Raw genomic sequence first — 22,237 nt, forward strand, 5'->3', positions numbered from 1 at the left:
AATTAATGAGGAAATATTAAGGATGGAAACCAAGATGTTATTTAGTTTGATCCTGTTCCTGATACTAAACCACAGTCTCTTTATTTTCTCTAAGCCTGGGGCAGTTTCAAAGCGTCACTAACATTTGGTGTACATCTTAGAAAAGACACAGCTCATGTTAAACCATAGTAATAGCTGTCCACATAATTGCAAATGAATTTCTCAGCTTACAGTGATCTTTGTCTCGTTGATGTTTTAGGAAATCATTTCCAATTTTGGTGGAGGCGAGGAATCAATGATTTCGCCATAAACCATGCTTACTGCACATTACAGAAATCACAGCAGAGGGGCAGTGTAAGGGGCCATTTCATAAAGTGCAGCGTATTTCTTTCCCACTCAGCAATCTGGTGTGAATTTAATAAAATAACCTTTCTTAAGAAGTCAGGATGTCAAATTTAGACAGCTGAAAGAAAGCACATACAGTTTTTCTTTGTACTTAACACTCTTGTAAACAGAGTCACCCACCTCCCTCCTCAGTGGGTGATTGAGAATGAAACCAGTCGATGAGAGTGGCTGATGCCAAGAACTGCAGTCCCACTGGATGCTTTCTCTTGACAAGCCTGAGGCAATGAGCAACATCCCATAGCTCTCCCCACTTGCCTGGTTTTTATTTCTTTGCAATTACAGCTCAAATCAAGAGTCCATTTTGCTTTTGAACATTCAACCCTGCTTAAGAACATTGTAAATTTAGCATTGGTACTTTACAAATTGCCACTATTTCAGCAAAGGGAGCTCATTTGCTGATTTGGCCTTTATCCTACATTAGAGTATTTCCTTCCAACACCACCTTTGGTAGCTGCTTGCGCTGTAAGCTTTGGAATTTCCTCTCCACCTCTGTCCCTTTCAAATTACCCCTCAAACTGATCTGACCTGTTTATAATGGAGATGGGGAGGAGGGAGGTAGTGACATTGTAGTCATGTCACTGCTCAGAGTTCCAGGCTAATGCACTCGGGAATAGCTTTGTAGTTCCTAATAAGGGCAGAGGAAAATCACCTATACAGCGTATTCAAAAAGAAAGGGTACTCAATGAACAAAGTCTCAACAAACCCAAACAAGCAGACAGAACATGTCCAGAAACCCTAGCCACTCCCCCCTACATCAAAGACATCTCAGAAATGACTGCCAGACTACTTAGACCCCTTGGCATCATGGTAGCCCACAAACCCACCAACATATTAAAACAGCAGCTAATATGCTTAAAAGACTCTATACAAGCAACAAGCAAAACAAGCGTTATTTACAAAATACTTTGCAAGAACTGTAACAAACACTACATTGGGCAAACAGGCAGAAAACTAGCCACCAGGATAATGAACATCAACTAGCCACAAAAAGGCATAGCCCACTATCACTAGTATCCTCACGTACAGATAAGGAAGGACATCACTTTGACTGGGACAACACATTCATCACAGGACAAGCCAAACAGAGACACACAAGAATTCCGAGAAGCATGGCATCCTAATTGGAACTCTATCAACAAACACATCTATTTGGTTCCCATCCATCAGCCCCTGAGAAATTTGATTGGCACCCCATCCTTAAACATTTGTTCCTTTCACTACTAATTCACAGTGGTAGCAGTGTACACCACCTATATGATTTACTGCAGCAATATGACTCAGAGTTTTCAATGGCACCTTCCAAATTTGCAACCTCGAAATAATAAGGGCAGCCAATGCATGGGATCACCAGCACTCACAAACTCCTCTCCAAGTGGAGCTCCATCTTCAATTGGAAAATCTCGATGTTCCTTCACTGTTGCTAGTTCAAAAGCCTGGAATCCTCTCTCCAACATCATTGTAGCAAAGATGTGACCAAGGACTGTCACTTTCTCAGGGGCAGTTAGGGATGGGTAACAACACCCACTCCCATGAATGAACAAAACAGTGTGTCTGTGTCAGGTTCTGTCTGATAACCTCTGAACCACTGTGGGATATTTCACTATAGTCTCTTCTGCTATAATGCGATAGTTGCGTTCTTGTGTGACCTCGTGTTTTAGAAAATCGCGCAACAGAAATAATGGAGCCTATGGGAAAAACAAGGTTGGGGTGAACCACCAAAAATATCAGTTAAAATCAAAACAGAAACAGTAGTTAGCCTAATGCAAACAGTCTAAGGACGTGTTAAAATCAGATATTTTAGTGAAATAATACAGTAAATATTGCACTTTAAGAGGTTTCTGAGTTTAGAGTGGTGCTGGAAAAGCACAGCAGATCAGGAATCCTGATGAAGGGCTCTTGCCGGAAACATCGATTTTCATGCTACTCGGATGCTGCCTGACCTGCTGTGCTTTTCCAGCACCACTCTCATCTTGACTCTGATCTCTAGCATTTGCAATCCTTACTTTTGCTGGGTTTCTGAGTTTGCTGAGTTACATACTGCGCTAGGACAGGGGCTGAGGGTCAGCATTATTTTCACATGAGGTTCTGGGTGCAGTGTTACGATGAAAGAAAATATTTAGTCCAGAAGTGGACAGCTGTGGATCTCAGACTATTTCTTGGGGGCTGGCTTAAAAAAAGGCATCTAGGTTTTGTCGCTTTGCCATCTTTCTTCTTTCACAAAGGACCTGTTCATAGGGTTCCGGGTAAGACTTTATGCCATGAACTGCTGTCCTGCTGCATTCTGCATTGTAGTCATTGTCCTCTAAGAGCTGCAACTGCTTCTCAACTTCCCTCAAGGTAGAAGAGAGAAGTGGAAAGTTCTCGTGGTGCCGCATCCTGGAGTTCATCTTGAGCTTCCCTTTACCCCACAGCAACAAATTGTTGTCGATGCATCTCCACTTCTTCAAATTCAATGTGCTTTGCAAGAGTGACACAATGATCTTTGACTGTTGGAAGCTCCTCTAATGGTTCAACACCTTTAAAATCATGAAGAAAGTCTGGGAGAAGCCTTTGTGGGCCGGGGAGACGGAAGTCTTGGAGAAGGTGGAGGGCATGGGTGGTGTCTTGAACGTATGTGGGGAGTTCCTGGGGATAGGACAGTGTCGAGGTAGGTAGAGATGCGTTCAGTGGGGCAGGAGCATGCTGAGACAATGTGTCGGCCAGGGTGGTCAGGCTTGTGGATCTTGGGAAGGAGGTAGAACCCACTCCAGTTACAGGCTCCGACCCCACTCCCAGCTCCACACCAACACCAGATCCCAGCTCCCAGCCTTGCCGAGTTTTCACCTTCCCCCCAGACCTCCCCCTCACTGAGGATGAACGATCAGTCCTCAGCAAAGGACTCACCTTCATCCTCCTCCGTCCACGCATCAATGAATTTAATACACGCCGTGACGTCGAAAATTCTTCCGTCTCCTCCACTTCCGAGCTTACTTTTACAATCAGGACTCCCGCCCACCATCCGAGGACCCCTTCGCCCACCTCCAACACACTGTATCCACCTGGACACCCCGCTCTGGCCTATTACCTGCCCTCAACCTCTTCATTTCCAACTGCCGCCGGGACATTAACCGCCTCAACCTGTCTACCTCCCTTCCCCAACTCCAACCTCTCACCCTCACAACGCGCAGCCCTCCAATCCCTCTGCTCCAATCCCAACCTCACCATCAAGCCAGCGGATAAACGGGGCGCAGTGGTAGTCTGGCGCACTGACTTCTAAACTGCTGAAGCCAAACACCAACTCGAGGACACCTCTTCCTACTGCCCCCTCGGCCATGACACCACCCCCTCCATCACCAAACCATCATCTCCCAGACCGTACAGAACCTCATCACCTCAGGAGATCTCCCACCCACAGCTTCCAACCTCATAGTCCGGGAACCCCGCACTGCCCGGTTCTACCTCCTTCCCAAGATCCACAAGCCTGACCACTCTGGCCGACCCATTGTCTCAGCATGCTCCTGCCCCACTGAACTCATCTCTACCTACCTCGACACTGTCCTATCCCCCCTAGTCCAAGAACTCCCCATATACGTTCAAGACACCACCCACGCCCTCCACCTCCTCCAAGACTCCCTTTTCCCCGGCCCACAACGCCTCATCTTCACCATGGAAATCCAATCCCTCTACACCTCCATCAGCCATGACCAGGGCCTTCAAGCCATCCGTTTTTTCCTCTCCAGATGTCCCCAACAGTACCCTTCCACCGACACTCTCATTCGTTTGGCCGAACTGGTCCTCACCCTTAACAATTTCTCCTTTGAATCCTCCCACTTCCTCCAGACCAAAAGGGTAGCCATGGGCACACGTATGGGCCCCAGCTAGGCCTGTCTCTTTGTTGGATACGTAGAACAGTTGATCTTCCGTAATTACACCGGCACCACTCTCCACCTCTTCCTCCGCTACATTGATGACTGCATTGGCACCACCTCGTGCTCCCGCGAGGAGGTTGAGCAATTCATCAACTTCACCAACACATTCCACCTTGACCTTAAATTTACGTGGACCATCTCTGACACCTCCCTCCCCTTCCTGGATCTCTCCATCTCCATTAATGACGACCGACTTGACACTGACATTTTTTACAAACCCACCGACTCCCACAGCTACCTGGATTACACCTCTTCCCACCATATCTCTTGCAAAAATGCCATCCCATATTCCCAATTCCTCCGCCTCCGCCGTATCTGCTCCCAGGAGGACCAGTTCCACCATAGAACACACCAGATGGCCTCCTTCTTTAGAGACCGCAATTTCCCTTCCCACGAGGTTAAAGATGCCCTCGAACGCATCTCGTCTACATCCCGCACCTCTGCCCTCAGACACCCCACCCCTCCAACCGTAACAAGGACAGAACGCCCCTGGTGCTCACCTTCCACCCTACAAACCTTTGCATAAACCAAATCATCTGCCGACATTTCCGCCACCTCCAAAAAGACCCCACCACCAGGGATATATTTCCCTCCCCACCCCTTTCCGCCTTCCGCAAAGACCATTCCCTCCGTGACTACCTGGTCAGGTCCACGCCCCCCTACGACTCACCCTCCCATCCTGGCACTTGCCCCTGCCACGGCAGGAACTGTCAAACCTGTGCCCACACCTCCTCCCTCACCTCTTTCCAAGACCCTAAAGGAGCCTTCCACATCCATCAAAGTTTTACCTGCACATCCACCAATATCATTTATTGTATCCGTTGCTCCCGATGCGGTCTCCTCTACATTGGGGAGACTGGGCACCTCCTAGCAGAGTGCTTTAGGGAACATCTCCGAGACACCCACACCAATCAACCACACCGCCCTGTGGCCCAACATTTCAACTCCTCCTCCCACTCTATTGAGGAAATGGAGGTCCTGGGCCTCCTTCACCGCCGCTCCCTCACCACCAGACGCCTGGAAGAAGAACGCCTCATCTTCAGCCTTGGAACATTTCAACCCCAGGGCATCAATGTGGACTTCAACAGTTTCCTCATTTCCCCTTCCCCCACCTCATCCTAGTTTCAAACTTCCAGCTCAGCACTGTCACCATGACTTGTCCGGACTTGTCCGACCTGCCTAGCTCCTTTTCCACCTATCCACTCCACCCTCTCCTCCCTGACCTATCACCTTCATCCCCTCCCCCACTCACCCATTGTACTCTATGCTACTCTCTCCCCACCCCCAACCTCCTCAAACTTATCTCTCCACGCTTCAGGCTCACTGCCTTTATTCCTGATGAAGGTCTTTTGCCCGAAACATCGATTTCGCTGCTTGTTGGATTCTGCCTGAACTGTTGTGCTCTTCCAGCACCACTGATCCAGAAAATGGGAGGAGCCTATGCCAAACTGCATACAGGCAGTCCTTACTGATGTCACCCCAGGCCTCCACAATGATGGCAATAACATTCTTAATGTTAAAACACTTCCAAAATCGAACAACATTGTCCTCATTATCCCCCTCAGTAGCTTCAAACAACTTCCTGCATGTGTGCTTTAAATAGTAAGCTTTAAAAGCTGCTATTGCCCCCTGATCCGTGGGTTGAATGAGACAGGTTGTGTTCAGAGGTAGAAATAGCACTTTGATGTTTTCAGAAAGCTCCCCAACGTTGGGAGGATGGCTTGGTGCATTGTCCAGAAGGAGGAAAATCTTGAAATCCAAATCTTTTCTCCTGCAATAATTTCTAAAAACATCCTCAAGAACATTGAAGATAAGGTCGGAAAAAAAACCTTTTTATTCATATATTTAGCAACATTAAAGTTCAAGGACTGAAACAATAGCCTGGTTCATATGTCTTTTGAATTGACAAGAGGCTGCTTACAGAGCAAACAGAAAAATGACAAAATGAAAATAAATTGAAACCCAACTCATTCATCAATAAAAATGGGTATTAATTAGCTTCTCTCTTTCTTCTTGGACGCAGTGATGCATAGCTCTGTCATGATCTCTTGAATATCTCTCTTGTTGAATAGTTTCCCTCCTGATTGTCATCCTTATTGACATTCCCAGAAGATTGCTGTCAATCCTCAGTCCTTCTACATCAGAGCCATCCCGTTTTATTGGCTCCAGCTGTGAGGGTGCAGAATGCTACAATGATGTGGCACCCTCTTTTTGGGCTGCATTGAAAACCTGACATTAAAAGCTCACCTTAAAGCAGGCTTTGGTCTGTTCCACTGTGGCTCAGGTGAAGGTGTTGTTTCTTCATTCTGGAGTATATAACCTTAGCTGCTGAACCAAAGTACTAACACTACTTTGGGGAAATACTATTCTGATATTAATATACCATCATAGCTCCCCCTTCCAAATAAATGGCAGTCTTGAAAAACACATCATGTCCTTGCATATTACACTTCAGTGTAAATGTGGCAGACCTGAAGTGATGGCTTTCCATGTCAGGTATGAAATACAATTAAAAAAAATGTCAAACCCAGGTGGGACATCTCATAGACTCATAGTCATAGAGCCCAACAGCACAGAAACAGACCCTTTGGTCCAACCAGTTCACGCTGGCCATAATCCCAAACCAAACTAGTCTCACCTGCCAGCTCCTGGCCCACATCCTTTGAAACATTTCTTGTTCATATACTTATCCAAATGTCTTTTAAACATTGTAACACTACCCGCATCCACCACTTCCTCTGGAAGTTCATTCCACACGTGAACCACTCTCTTCGTAAAAGAAAGCCCTTGTATCTTTTAAAAATTTTCTCCTCTCTTGTTAAGAATATGCCCCCTAGGTTTGAACTCTCCCACCCTCGGGAAAAAATACCTGCCATTCACCTTATCTATATCCCTCATGATTTTATAAACCTCAATAAGGTCACTCCTCAACCTCCTATGCTCCAGTGAAAAGTCCCAACCTCTCCTTATAAGTCAATCCCTCTATTTCCAGCAACATTTTGGTAAATCTCTTCTGAATCCTCTCCAGCTGAATATTATCCTTCTTATAACAGGATGACCAGATCTGCACACAATAATGCTAGTGTCTGAATAGATTTGTTTACTGAACATGACGAGGAAAAAATTGCAAACAACGTAATGGTCATGATTATTTGAGACTATATATTTTAATGCCTATTCTTGGACAAAGAATAGCTACCATTGGATTACAATTTGATGTCGGATGGGTGGAATTACGAGAATCAGTGGATTCATGATTAGTTCAAATGGCCCAAATAGAACATCAGATTCAAAGTTAAAAATCACACAGCACCAGATTACGGTCCAACAGGTTTATTTGGAAGCACTAGCTTTCGGAGCGCTGCTCCTTCATCAGGTGGTTGTGGAACATAAGATCGTAAGACACAGAATTTCTAGCAAATGTTTACAGTGTGATGTTACTGAAATTAGATAAACTTGAAAAGACCTGGATTGTTTGTTAAGTCTCTATCTTTTAGAATTAACATGTTGGTTTCAGTTCTTTCATCTGTAAATCACAGAACTTTTTACAGTTAAGTGAACTTTAACAATTGGTGTCATGTTGGCCCAGAAAAGGCATTGAAGGTGTGAGGTGCCCTGTGTGAGGCTGTCTATGCCACAATGTTCAGACTGATTCTGATCTAAAAAATGGATTTACAGAATCATGCAGTTTTTGAGCAAAATACAATGTAATTCTGCAAGTACAAATTCACTCACAAACTTATGTGTGTGTGTGTGGGGGGGGGGGGGGGGGGGGGTCAGAGCAGTGTGAGGGGGGGAAAGGGGGGTGGGTGTTATGAGTGCCTGTGAGAGAGTGTGTATATGTGAGTGAGTGTGAGTGTAAAGGGGTATAAGTCTGTGAGAGGGTTTGTGGGTGTGTGTCAGTATGGGAATGTATGTGTGAACATATGAGAGAGAACTTGTGTTTGAGAGAGAGCCTGCATGAGTGTATGTGTCTGTAGAAGTGTATGTGTGTCTGTAGGAGTGTCTGTGTGTTTGTAGGTGTCTGTGTCTGTGTGTCCGTGTGTCTGCGTGTGAGTGTGTGTGTGTGTGTGTGTGTGTGTATGTCTGTGTCTGTCTCTGTGTCTGTGTGTCCGTGTGCATGTCTGTGTGTGTGTGTGTGTGTGTGTGTGTTTGTGTGTGTGTGTGTGTGGTGTCGTGGGATCACCTGTAATGTGACATTAACCCAAGGTCCCGGTTGAGGCCATCCCTATGGGTACCGAACTTGGCTATCACCCTCTGCTCGGCCACTTTGCGTTGTTGTCTGTCCCGAAGTCCAACCTGGAGGATGGTCACCCGAAGGTCCGAGGTCAAATGTCCTGGACCGCTGAAGTGTTCCCCAACTGGGAGGGAACACTCCTGTCCGTTGATTGTTGTGCGGTGCCCATTCAGCCGTTGCTATAGCCTCTGCTCTGTCTTGCCAATGTATGTTGCCTCGGGGCATCCTTGCCTGTAGTGTATGAGATAGACAACATTGGCTGAGCCACATGAGTACCTGCCATGAACACAGTGGGAGGTGTCCCCAAGTGTAATGGTGGTATCCATGTCTATGCTCTGACACGTCTTGCAGTGCCAACTGTGACAAGGTTTAATGGTGTCTCTAACTGCAAAGAGAAAAACTGTAACTTACTCTGTCCACGTTGCTGTGGTGGCAGCCAATTTGTCATTGCTCAGTTGATTCTAAATCCAGCATGCCAGGTTCGCAACTTCACATCCTCAAGCGAGATTTGCAAGTTTCACCTGAGATGTAGGACAGTGTCAGGGAGAGCTATAGAGACATAGAAACAGGCCCTTTGGCCCACCATGTGTAGGAGAAAGTGAGGACTGCAGATGCTGGAGATCAGAGCTGAAAATGTGTTGCTGGAAAAGCACAGCAGGTCAGGCAGCATCCAAGGAACAGGAGAATCGACGTTTCGGGCATAAGCTCTTCTTCAGGAATGTGTAGGCCACCATGTGTAGGCCAACCAACAAACAGCAAGATTTGGTCCAAATCCTACTCTGCCCTGGCATTTGAAGTACTCATCCAGATCCTTCTTAAATGTTATGAGGAATGTTTTTATTTCCTTTGTGTTGCTGTCCATGTCCTCAATGACCTGTCACCCTTCCCTATTTCCATTCATCCCTTTTATGTGATTATTAATGCCCTCAATTTACTTACTGAGTCCATGGTGTTGTGAATTGCCATGCACTTAACTGACTCCCCTCTTGACAATGTCATTTGTAAGAAACCCGTTCCCTAATCTTTACATCTCCTCCTATACTTAATGAAATTCCAATTTTCTATCTCAGAGTACCCTTTTTCACTTTAATTATTCCCTGAGTGATCCAATCCTGTGAACCCCAAACTCCAGGCTTGAGCTTCCCACATTCCGCAAGGATTGTCCCTGCCCACTGACCATTACTGCCCAATTCCCCAGGACTGAACATGCCCATTCCCTGGAATGAGGCGGCAAAACAGCTTGACTGGGTATGGTGTAGGCCTTAGACTGCTGTATGTGCAGCACTCTGACTAACCTACCTGTAATCCTCTGGCTGTCTGCACTTGACCTAAAGGACTGACTGATGCCCAATCCAATGGTTCTGTTTGGAAAAGGTACCTGACTGTGGCAAAGCCCCAGCACTATAATCGGGCAAGCTCTTTGACTGACTGCAATCTCTGTTAATCTCAGAAATGACTGGTCCCCTTTGACTTTCAGACATGCTGTGCTTTTCCCATTAGCTGCAGGTGCTGAATAGCAGTGTATCTAACTATTTGACTGATCAGAGCTCTAAACCATGACAAATTGCCTGTATCTCTGTGCTAACAGAGCAATTCAAGGAGCAGTGACTGACAGCTTGCATGTCACCATTGAAGAGCCTAAGCACTGAAAATCAATACAAACCACCGAGGTTGACAGTCTTCAAGTCAGCATAAAGTGATTGAGTGCTAACAAATCAAGCAAAGAGCCGTAAAATACACTCTCTGTAGATTCATGAGCTCTGTGTGTGTGTCCCTGCACACAGCAACCTGACAGAAGTTTGCAAATCATGTGTGCCTAAATTCCAAAGTTAAGTCCTGGTGGGCTGAAGTGGTGTGGGAGTTAGTTTGAAAATAGCCATCATGATGTAGTGAGGCTGGTGGTTTAGTACTTCTTACTAGCATGGACACAGAGTGGAAGAAGATGGTGTTCATGCATCATCCGGGTAATTGATGGCAAAGGAGGAGGCATCTGAAGGCCCAGAGGAACAAACGAGTAACCTTCATTTTGGAAATTGGCACCAGCTACTTAAGGGAATTTGGAGGTGAATTAAGCTAATAATGAGATATCGAAATAAGGCAGTCCTCACTCATTGGGAAGGTTCAGAACCTGCTATTTGAAGGAGAAAATCAAAAATTTTTCTTGATGTTGAGAATCTGATTTTTCATTTTTGTGGTATTTTTTCAATCTTCTCCTTATTTCCCAAGTTGCTCAACAAGTGCATTATACTCCACTCTGTGTGTCACTATGGTATATTTTCTAAAGTGATCTATTGTGTGACAGATAAAGCATTCACCTTTAATTTCTGGCATTGTCTTCATCCCATCTCATCACTGCTTCGTTGCTCCAAAGTATGGAGAAGGAATTTTAGTTTCTGGTGCTTGTCTGAATCACTGTTTAAACCAATGCTAGTTGTCTCTCTCTAATTATGGAGCAGCTCTGTGTTTCTCTGGGACAATGGCAACTTGACATTATCTTTAATCATATTTGGAAGTGTATTTAATTGTTTCTTGTGTGTGTTGCTCATTGTGTTGCATCTTAATATCGAATGGACTCTGCTGATATCTTGTGCCCAGGTTGATCTTTTTCTCTTAGGATTGATCTATGCTGTTTCTGACCTTCTGATCATTTGTCATTTCAATGGCTTTGTTGAGCGAAATCTGACAAAGACTCATCAACAATTCCAGCAATAATTTTGTCTCTTCTGATGTTCAACTTGAAGATACCATATATGTATTTCTCCCTACTCTGTAGTGATCATTAATGAAATCAACTATGAATTTCTATGAATGATGAACTCCTCTATCAAGTCTTGTTTTTTGTATTTGTTCTGAGGTTGAATTAATTGTCAAAGAGTTGAAACAAGTCTTCAAAAGTGTTTCTTTCACTATTTGGCATGTTATAATATCTTCGGGTAAAAAATAAGGTCTGCAGATGCTGGAGATCAGAGCTGAAAATGTGTTGCTGGTTAAAGCACAGCAGGTCAGGCAGCATCCAAGGAACAGGAAATTCGACGTTTTGGGCATAAGCCCTTCATCAGGAATGAGGAGAGTGTGCCAAGCAGGCTAAGATAAAAGATGTTAGTAAAGTTGATGAACTGTTCAACCTCCTCGTGGGAGCACGAGGCAGCGCCGATATAGTCATCGATGTAGCGGAGGAAAAGGTGGGGGGTGGTGCCAGTGTAAATACGTATACAACGTATCATCTGCCGTCATTTCCGCCACCTCCAAACGGACCCCACCACTAGGGATATATTTCCCTCCCCTCCCCTATCAGCGTTCCGCAAAGACCACTCCCTTCGTGACTCCCTCGTCAGGTCCACACCCCCCACCAACCCAACCTCCACTCCCGGCACCTTCCCCTGTAACCGCAGGAAATGTAAAACTTGCGCCCACACCTCCTCCCTCACTTCCCTCCAAAGCCCCAAGGGATCCTTCCATATCCGCCACAAGTTCACCTGTACCTCCACACACATCATCTATTGCATCCGCTGCACCCGATGTGGCCTCCTCTATATTGGGGAGACGGGCTGCTTACTTGCGGAACGCTTCAGAGAACACCTCTGGGACGCCCGGACCAACCAACCCAACCACCCCGTGGCTCAACACTTTAACTCTCCCTCCCACTCCACCGAGGACATGCAGGTCCTTGGACTCCTCCACTGGCAGAACATAACAACACGACGGCTGGAGGAGGAGCGCCTCATCTTCCGCCTGGGAACCCTCCAACCACAAGGAATGAACTCAGATTTCTCCAGTTTCCTCATTTCCCCTCCCCCCCACCTTGTCTCAGTCGGTTCCCTCAACTCAGCACCGCCCTCCTAAACTGCAATCTTCTTCCTGACCTCTCCGCCCCCACCCCACTCTGGCCTATCACCCTCACCTTGACCTCCTTCCACCTATCACATCTCCATCGCCCCTCCCCCAAGTCCCTCCTCCCTACCTTTTATCTTAGCCTGCTTGGCACACTCTCCTCATTCTTGATGAAGGGCTTATGCCCGAAACGTCGAATTCTCTATTCCTTGGATGCTGCTTAACCTGCTGTGCTTTAACCAGCAACACATTTTCACATGTTATAATATCATCAGTTATATTGCAATGTCCCACATTTTCAACCTTACCCCTCACCTGAGGCATGGTAACACTATTTAAACCAATGCTAGTTGTCTCTCTCTAATTATAGAGCAGCCCTATGTTTCTCTGGGACAATGGCAACTTGACATTATCTTTAATCATATTTGGAGGTGTATTTATTTGTTCAGCTTATTTGGAATATATTATCTACCTCAAAAATTTGTTTCTCCAATTCTATGTTCTCATTGCTCCATCTCTGATATTCTGTCTACCTGGAAGTATATATTTTTTTTCTCCTAATGCGATTATACATTTTGCTTGATTGAAATTCTTTTATTTCATACTAATAGTAGTTGTGGTCAAAGTATTGTGTACAAGAGTTGGAAAGTCACGTTGTGGCTGTACAGCACATTGGCTAGGCCACTTTTGAAACAGTATGTACAATTCTGATCTCCTTCCTATTGGAGGGATTTTGTGAAACATGAAAGGGTTCAGAAAAGATTTACAAGGATGTTGCCATGGTTGGAGGATTTGACCTATAGGGAGAGGCTGAGGCTGGGGCATCAGAAGCTGAGAGGTGACCTTATAGAGGTTTATAAAATCACAAGGGGCCTGGATAGGATAAATAAAGTCTTTTCCCAGGGCTGGGGGAGTCCAGAACTAGAGGGCGCAGGTTTAGGGTTGGAAGGGAAAGATATAAAAAGGACCTAAGGGGTAACTTTTTCACACAGAGGGTGGTGTGTGTATGGAATGAGCTGCCAGAGGAAGTGGTGGAGGCTGGTACAATTGCAGCATTTAAAAGGCATTTTAATGAGTATACGAATAAGAAGGGTTTAGAGGGATATGGGCCAAGTGCTGGCAATTGGACTGGATTGGTTGGCATGGGCAAGTTGGACCAAAGGATCTGTTTCCATGCTGCACATCTCTATGACTCTGTGTTGTAGTCATACTGGAGGGTTTTCCAATGTTTTGTGACTAAAATTAAGGAATCCTTGAGTGGGTATTTCATAATGTTCCGGAAAATTTTATAGAAATAACACAGTGAGAAGACCAATCCACCTGCAGTGAACAAAGATGGCCAAGGAGAATATTCAATTACAGACTAAGGCATGTAAAGTGAAAAATCTAGTAGTCAGCCAGCGATTAAGTCAGAAATCATATGACACCATGTTATAGTCCAACAGGTTTACTTGAAGTCACAAGCTTTCAAAGCACTATTCCTTCACCTCTGAAAGCCTGTGTTTTACATTAAACCTGTTGATCTAGAACCTGGTGTCATGTGACTTCTGACTTCTGACACACCACTATAAATGCCGGAGGAAACATCACAGAAGCACTTCACAGAGGCTCCCAGCACTGAGGATGTCACCTAGACAGAGGACGAAACGTCTGCAACACAAATTCCCAGCTCAGCGAACAGAACCACAACAATGAACACCCGAGCTACAAATCTTCTCACAGACTTTGAACATCTGACTTGTTCACCCCAGTTCAACACTGGCACCTCCACATCATAACCAGAAGCCTAGGAATCCTTTCAGAATCAGCAATCAGTCTTAAATGCTAAACAAAAAGGGACAAAATTATTATTGAAAGTAAATTGGCACAAAATTTAAAAACAAACAGCAAAAGCTTCTACGAGTATATATAAGGAGAATAACTAATTTAAGTATGGAACCTATACAAGTTGTGACTGGGGAATTAAGGGAGTGGCAGATAATTTAAAGCAATATTTTGCATCAGTCTTCACATTGAGAACACTGTAACCATCCCAAAGATAACAGCTAAGCAAGGTGCTGATGGGAGGAAATGTATTATAACAGTCTCTATCATGAGGACGAAAACATTTGATAAATAGATGGGACTAAAGACAGACAAATGACAAGGACCTGATGCAAGGGTTTTAAAGGAAGTGGCTGCAGAAATAGTGGAGGCATTGAGCTGAGATCTGGGACAGATCAGCGATGTGTTTATAGAATGGTGTCGGGATGAATGGTCTATTTCTGCAACTATCTATTAAGTTCTTATGTTACCTGCGTCAAATTTGCATGAGACACTCAGATAATCAGGGAGCACGCACTGGAAAAGCACATGAAGAGAGGTTCTAAACTAGGAATGGATGACAGAAAACTTTGGGGAAGAAATTACTGAACTTGAGGTGCAGGCAGATGAAGGTGTAACTGCCAATGGTGTATGTAATATTTAAAATTGGGAATGTACTAAAGATCAAGTTTGGAGAAGTACAGATATCCCAGGCTGTTAAAGGAAGGAAAAGTCTTTGGGAAATGTAAAAATACAAATGGCGTTTTCTTAAAAATGAGGGTCAGCAGGATCAGGAGCCATTGTAAAGTTGTGAGCCAGTTATTGTTTTCAATCTTCTCAAAATTTAGCTTGTTACCCAAGAATAAATGTTGACAAAGTAGAGAGGAATGAGTGAACCTTGTTGTTACGTTGTGAGTCTACAACTTTTGGAACTGATTTGACACTTTCCAAATTCATTTTGTGAGGGTCATTTAAAGGGATGATGTATAGATGATTCTTTGCACCAGTACAGTCTGCAGAGGTTTCAATAAGCTCAATGTTATAGAGAGTAAACCAAGCGAGGGTGGAGGCGTAAAATACTGTGAAGGTAGAAATAGATGGTCATATTCATGGAGCAGATATCTGATTGAAAGCAGATCTCAGTGTCAAAGAGGCTCTCATGTTTACAAATGGTCTGGTTCAGCCTCAGAGAGTGCCCAGGAAGAAGGAAGGAGTCCGCAACTAGGAATTGGATCAAAGCCATTGCATTTGGTTTCCTAATATTTCAGAATTGGAGGTTGGACAAGCAGAAAGGTGATGGAGACCTCTGTGTAATTGGTGTATATTTGGAAATATGAGTTGCAATTTCAGTTGATGTCACTGAAGAGCACAAAAAGTAGGAGAGGACTAAGGATAGGTGTTTGAGGAATTTCAGGACTAGCTGTTCAACAATTAGCAGGCAGGGGATGGCCTGGCGCTATTATTGCTGGACTGTTATTCCAGTGACCCAGGTAATTCTCTGGGGATCAGGGGTTCAAATCCTGCAATGGTAGATGGTGGAATTTGAATTCAGTAAAAACAAACTGAAGCTAGGAATCTAATGGTATTCAAGAACCATTGTTGACTGTCAGGAAAAACCCAGCTGGTTCACTAATTCATGGGTTTCCTCCGGGTGCTCCAGTTTCCTCCCACAGTCCACAGATGTGCAGGTCAGGTGAATTGGCCATGCTAAATTGTCCATAGTGTTAGGTGCATTAGGCAGAGGGAAATGGGTCTGGGTGGGTTACTCTTGTGAGGGTCGGTGTGGGCTGGTTGGGTCGAAGGGCCTGTTTCCACACTGTAGGCAGTCTAATCTAATTTAATCTAAAGTAATCTAATTCCTTTAGGGAAGGAAACTGCCATTCTCACTTAATGTGGCCTACATACGACACTTAATTGCCCTCTGGGCCATATGGCCCCTAAACCCTGCTCTAACACATCTGATTCTGTGGCTTGCCCAGATAAGAATGAAATCTGGTGAGGGCAGTCCTCGTCTACCGGATGATTGAGGAAGTGCTGGAGGGTGATTGTGTGGTCAACTGTGTCAAATTCTATAGACGGACAGGAAGGATAAAATAAAAATACATCAATTGACACTGTGTTGGCAATTGTCTCTCACAAAGTAAACAGGAGGATAGTATCACATAGACACTGCTTTTCTAAATTTATTGTTCAGTCATGTTAGACACATATCCATACCTTACACAGAACTCAAGCTTTGTTTGATGCCTCTATAGGATGCAAAGACATTTTCCATTTCTAACCACATACTTAAACTGAAGAGCAAAACTTAGAAGACAATTATTTAGAAATTTTGTGAAATGATTTTCCAAATGTATGTACTATTTTTGAATTATGCAATTTCTACTCATTTCAATGAAGCCTGTATTTAATTACTTCAACAGATAAGTGATAATTAAGTTGACCTTAAATCCTGTTAAGTTTTAAAACAAGATTTCTTTATTTGGTGTTAAATGCCTCATTATTTCGTCTTTGATCTTATTAGAGCCAAACCTGTTTGTAAATTATCATGAGGTGATCATGCCTATATCTACACATTTGGGCCTGTGTGCTGTTTATTTGAAAATTGCTTCCTTAGGTTTGGAGAGTGCACTTTTAGTATTTAAAATTCACACCAATTTGAAACAGGAACGGGAAACAGTCAAACTGAGAGGAAAGTAAATAGACATACATTTCCATGTCAGGGAAAAAAAAACATCAATATAATCTTTTGAGGATGTTTTAACACTTCTGTATCTTTGTTGATGAAGAGATTGGCAAACTAGAGTGTCCAGTCATGCGATATCAGTTCTTCCTGTACTGTGAAAATAATGGAGCCAAAGACAGTAACTGTATAAACAAAACTGTCTATGTGTTGAATCACACTTGCAGTTCAAATACTGATGATTCAGTTTAATTCAGGGAAATGTTAAATTCCTTTGTCTGGGATTTGACTTTCCAATCTGCTTTATTTTATTTTCATTTCTTGTTGTATCATGCACCTTGTTTTGCAAATGTTCCCTGCAACAGTATTTTGTTGCTTTTTCATTAATTTTTATCACCTTGGCTCCACAGAATGCTTCCAGCCTTCCCCTCCCCCAATCAAAAGGTCAACAGTAGTGCTTGGAATAGCCAAGATGCATGTTTCACGCAATTCAATGGAGATGGCAGGATTTTATGGTGTGAATCTCTTTAAAGATGCAAGTAAAGGATATATTAAAGATCTATATCATGGTTGCAGCCATTTGCTTTTTGTATTCATGTGCATTGTCACCTTGCTGTGTTATTGGTGTCCTGGAGTTTGATTTTAACTTCCTTTGTTTGCTGTTAATGGGGTGATAATGGATTTAAAATGGAATACAACCTTTTTGCCCACTAAGCCTATGATGTAGCTCTGGCTATTTTGAAAGGGAACTGGCCTTGAGAGCCAAGATAACTTGTTTATTGTAGGTCCATTTTAACATATAAACCTGTTAGACGTGGTTAGAATGGATATGTGCTTTCTCTGATCAATTCCACAGGGGGTAGAACTGAAGAGTCCCAGCCAAAATGAGGGGAGTTTTAACCTAGTAGAGAGTTTAAGTGTCTGTGAGCGTATGGCGCAGTGGAACGGGGCATGTAAACTATAAACCTAAACAGATAAATAAAAATGTGGATGCTGAAAACCTGGAATAAACACAGACATTGCTGGAGAAACTCAGTATCTGTGGAGAGAAAACAGAGTTAATATTTCAAATCCACTGAGCCTTTTTCAATAACATAGACCCATTGGAAGCCAAGTCCAACTTGCCAGTTTCCATTTTTAAGACACATTTTAGGTTGCCAACTCCCTGGGAAGAAGTTATTAATGTAGAGCCTATTAACATACAGCAAACGCTGAATTATAGTGATATTTCAATATGTAGGATAGAATCAGTCTAAGAATAAGTGGTAAGCCATTCATGTCTAAGATGAGGAAAAAAATTCTTCAATCAAGAGAGTTGTGAACCTGTGGAATTCTCTCTCACACAAAGCTGTTGGGATCAGTTTGTTAGATTTATTCAAGAAAAGCTGGATATGGCTCTTGTGATGAAAGGGATCAAGGTGTATGGGAGAAAGCAGGAGTGGGATACTGAAATCAGATTCAGCCAGGATCATATTGAATGGTGGTGTAGGGCTGCATGGCCTGGTCCTGCACCTATTTTCTAGGTTTCTATATTCCTATCTGATAGGAGCCTGAATGATGTGGGCTACACGAGAAAAGTGGCAGAATTATTTGAGATGTTCAGTGAGGCCTATCGTGACATCGGGAAGAATCCAATGCAACTTTTAGGTTTCTTGCCGCACAAGTTTCAGATAATGACCATCTCCAACAAGACATCACTCTTAACGTTCAATGGCATTACCATCTCTAATGAAAGCAGATAAGAATTATGAGCAGGAGTAGGCAATTCAGCCCCTAGGGCCTGCAACCCCATTTGATAGCATCATGGCTGATCTCATCTTTGACTGTGGCTATGAGAGCAAGCGAGAGGCTAGGAATCTTGCAGTAAATAACTCACCTCCTGACTCCAAAGCCTGTCCACCATTTATAAGGCACATGTCAGGAGTGTGATGGAATGCTCCTCACTTAGCTGTATAACTGCAGCTCCAACAACACTCCAGTGGATTGACACAAGCCAGGACAAAACAGCCTTCTTGTTTGGCACCACATCCAGAAATATCCATGTTCGCCACCTGTAGATGCAGTATGCACTACTTACAAGATACACTACAGAAATTCACCAAGGCTCCTTAGACAGCATCTTCCAAATCTGTGACCACTTCACCTAGGAGGAGAGTGCAAGGACTGATTAGGGATAGTCAACATGGTTTTGTACCTGGGAAATCATGTCTCACAAACTTGATTGAGGTTTTTGAGGAAGTAACAAAGAGGATTGATGAGGGCAGAGCGGTAGATGTGATCTATATGGACTTCAGTAAAGCGTTCGACAAAGTTCCCCATGGGAGACTGGTGAGCAAGTTAGATCTCACGGAATATAGGGAGAACTAGCCATTTGGATGCAGAACTGGCTCAAAGGTAGAAGACAGAGGGTGGTGGTAGAGGGTTGTTTTTCACACTGGAGGCCTGTGACCAGTGGAGTGCCACAAGGATTGGTGCTGGGTCCTCTACTTTTTGTCATTTAGATAAATGATTTGGATACGAGTATAAGAAGTAAAGTTAATAAGCTTGTAGATGACACCAAAATTGCAGGTGTAGTGGACGGCAAAGAGGGTTACCTCAGATTACAATAGGACCTTGACCAGATGGGCCAATGGGCTGAGAAGTGGCAGATGGAGTTTAATTCAGATAAATGCAAGGTGCTGCATTTTGGAAAAGCAAATCTTAGCAGGAATGATACACTTAATGGTAAGGTCCTCCGGAGTGTTGCTGAACAAAGAGACCTTGGAGTGCAGGTTCATAGCTCCGTGAAAGTGGAGTCGCAGGTAGATAGGATAGTGAAGAAATCGTTTGGTATGCTTTCGTTTATTGGTCAGAGTATTGAGTACAGGAGTTGGGAGGTCATGTTGTGGCTGTACAGGACATTGGTTAGGCCACTGTTGGAATATTGTGTAAAATTCCGATCTCCTTCCTATCGGAAAGATGTTGTGAAACTTGAAAGGGTTCAGAAAAGATTTACAAGGATGTTGCCAGGGTTGGAGGATTTGAGCTATAGAGAGAGGTTGAATAGGCTGGGGCTGTTTTCCCTGGAGCGTCGGAGGCTGAGGGGTGACCTTATAGAGGTTTATAAAATTATGAGGGGCATGGATAGACAAAGTCTTTTCCCTGGGGTCAGGGAGTCCAGAACTAGAGGGCATAGACTTAGAGTGAGAGAGGAAAGATATAAAAGAGACCTAAGGGGCAACCTTTTCACACAGAAGGTGGTATGTGTATGGAATGAGCTGCCCGAGGAAGTAGTGGAGGCTGTACAATTACAACATTTAAGAGGCATTTGGATGGGTATATGAATAGGAAGGGTTTAGAGGGATATGGGCCGGGTGCTGAGGTGGGACTAGATTGGGTTGGGATATCTGGTTGACATGGTCGGGTTGGACCGAAGGGTCTGTTTCCGTGCTGTACATCTCTATGACTCTATGACAGGGCAACAATTACATGGGAAACTCAGCCACTCCAAATTCTCCTTAAAGCCACTCACTATCCTGATATTGGAAATATATCGCTATTCCTTTTGTGTCGCTAAATCAAAATCCTGGTATTTTCCCTCTAACACATTGTGAGTGTAAATACACCAACCAACCCAACTGCCCCGTGCCTGAACACTTTAACTCCCCCTCCCACTCCGCCATTGACATGCAGGTCCTTGGCCTCCTCCATCGCCTGGCCAAGGACCTGCCCTAGCCACACCCAGACCCTGGCCACATGACGCCTGGTTGAAGAGCGCCTCATCTTCTGCCTTGGAACCCTCCAACTACATGGGATGAATGTAGATTTCTCTAACATCCTCATTTCCCCTCCCCCACCTTATCTCAGTCCCAACCCTCAGAATCAGCACCACCCTCTTGACCTGCAATCTTCTTCCTGACCTCTCCACACTCACCCCCACTCCAGCCTATCACCCTTACCCTCACCTCCTTCTACCTATTGCATGTCCAGTGCCCCTCCCCCAAATTCCCTCCTCTTGTCCCAGCCCACTTGGCACACCAGCCTCATTCCTGAAGAAGGGCTTATGCCCGAAACGTCAATTCTCCTGCTCCTTGGATGCTGCCTGGCCTGCTGTGTTTTTCCAGCACCACATTTTTCAACTCTAAGTACAGCATGTGTTCTGCAGCGGTTCAAGGAGCCAGCCCACCACCATCTTTGTGAGGGGAACTAGGGATGGGCAAGAAATGCTGAGCAGCCAGCAACATCCATGACTCATAAATGAATAAGGGGAGATTCTTGCTAGGCAACAGCAAATTTCATGTATTGCTTGTTAACAACCTTATTATTGATATATCTCAATTCATTAATATGCAATTTACTTTAGTACCATCCACTGTGAGTAAACTGGATGAGAATCCTTGCCATGAATGTCAGAGTGGTAGTTGATATGGTAATTTCAGATCTCCATGTTAGACATCATAGTATCATAGAGTTGTACAGGGAGAATATGAGGACTGCAGATGCTGGAGATCAGAGTTGAGAGAGTGGTACTGGAAAAGCACAGCAGGTCAGGCAGCATCCAAGGAGCAGGAGAATCGACATTTTGGGCCAAAGCCCCATTCCTGATGAAGGACTCCGGCCTGAAACGTCCATTTTCCAGCTCCTCGGATGCTGCCTGACCTTGTGTGCTTTTCCAGCACCACACCCTTGACTCATGGAGTTGTACAGCATGGAATTCCAATTCTTTCATGCCAACCAGATATTTTAAATTAAACCAGACACATTTGCTAGCACTTGGCCCATATCCCTCTAAACCCTTCCTATTCATATACCCATCCAGATGCCTTTTAAATTTTGTCATTGTACCAGCCTCCACTAGTTCATGTGATAGCTCATTCTGTACGCACACCACCCTCTGCATGAAAACATTACCCCTTAGGACCCTTTTAAATCTTTCCCCTCTCACCTTAAACCTATGTCCTCTCGTTTTGACTTCCCTAGCCTGGAAAAAAAAGTCGACTATTCACCCTATCTATGGTCCTCAAGATTTTATAAGGTCACCCCTCAACCTCCAACATTCCAGGGGAAATATCTCCAGCCTATTCTGTAGCTCAAACCCTCCAAACCCAACAACATCCTTGTAAAACTTGTCTGAACTCTTTCAAGTTGAACATCTTTCTGAGAACAAGGAGACCAGAATTTAATGCAGTCTTCTAAAAGTGGCCTAACCAATGTCCTGTACAGCCATAGCATGACCTCCCAACTCCTGTACTCAATACACTGACCAAGAAAGTCAAAGAGAGTGGTGCTGGAAAAGCATAGCTGGTCAGGCAGCACCCAAGCAGCAGGAGAATTGATGTTTTGAGCATAAGCTCTTCATCAGCTCATTCCTGATGAAGGGCTTATGTTCAAAACGTCGACTCACCTGCTCCT

Source organism: Hemiscyllium ocellatum, chromosome 1, assembly GCF_020745735.1.
Source record: "Hemiscyllium ocellatum isolate sHemOce1 chromosome 1, sHemOce1.pat.X.cur, whole genome shotgun sequence".
In the NCBI taxonomy this organism is placed as follows: domain Eukaryota; kingdom Metazoa; phylum Chordata; class Chondrichthyes; order Orectolobiformes; family Hemiscylliidae; genus Hemiscyllium; species Hemiscyllium ocellatum.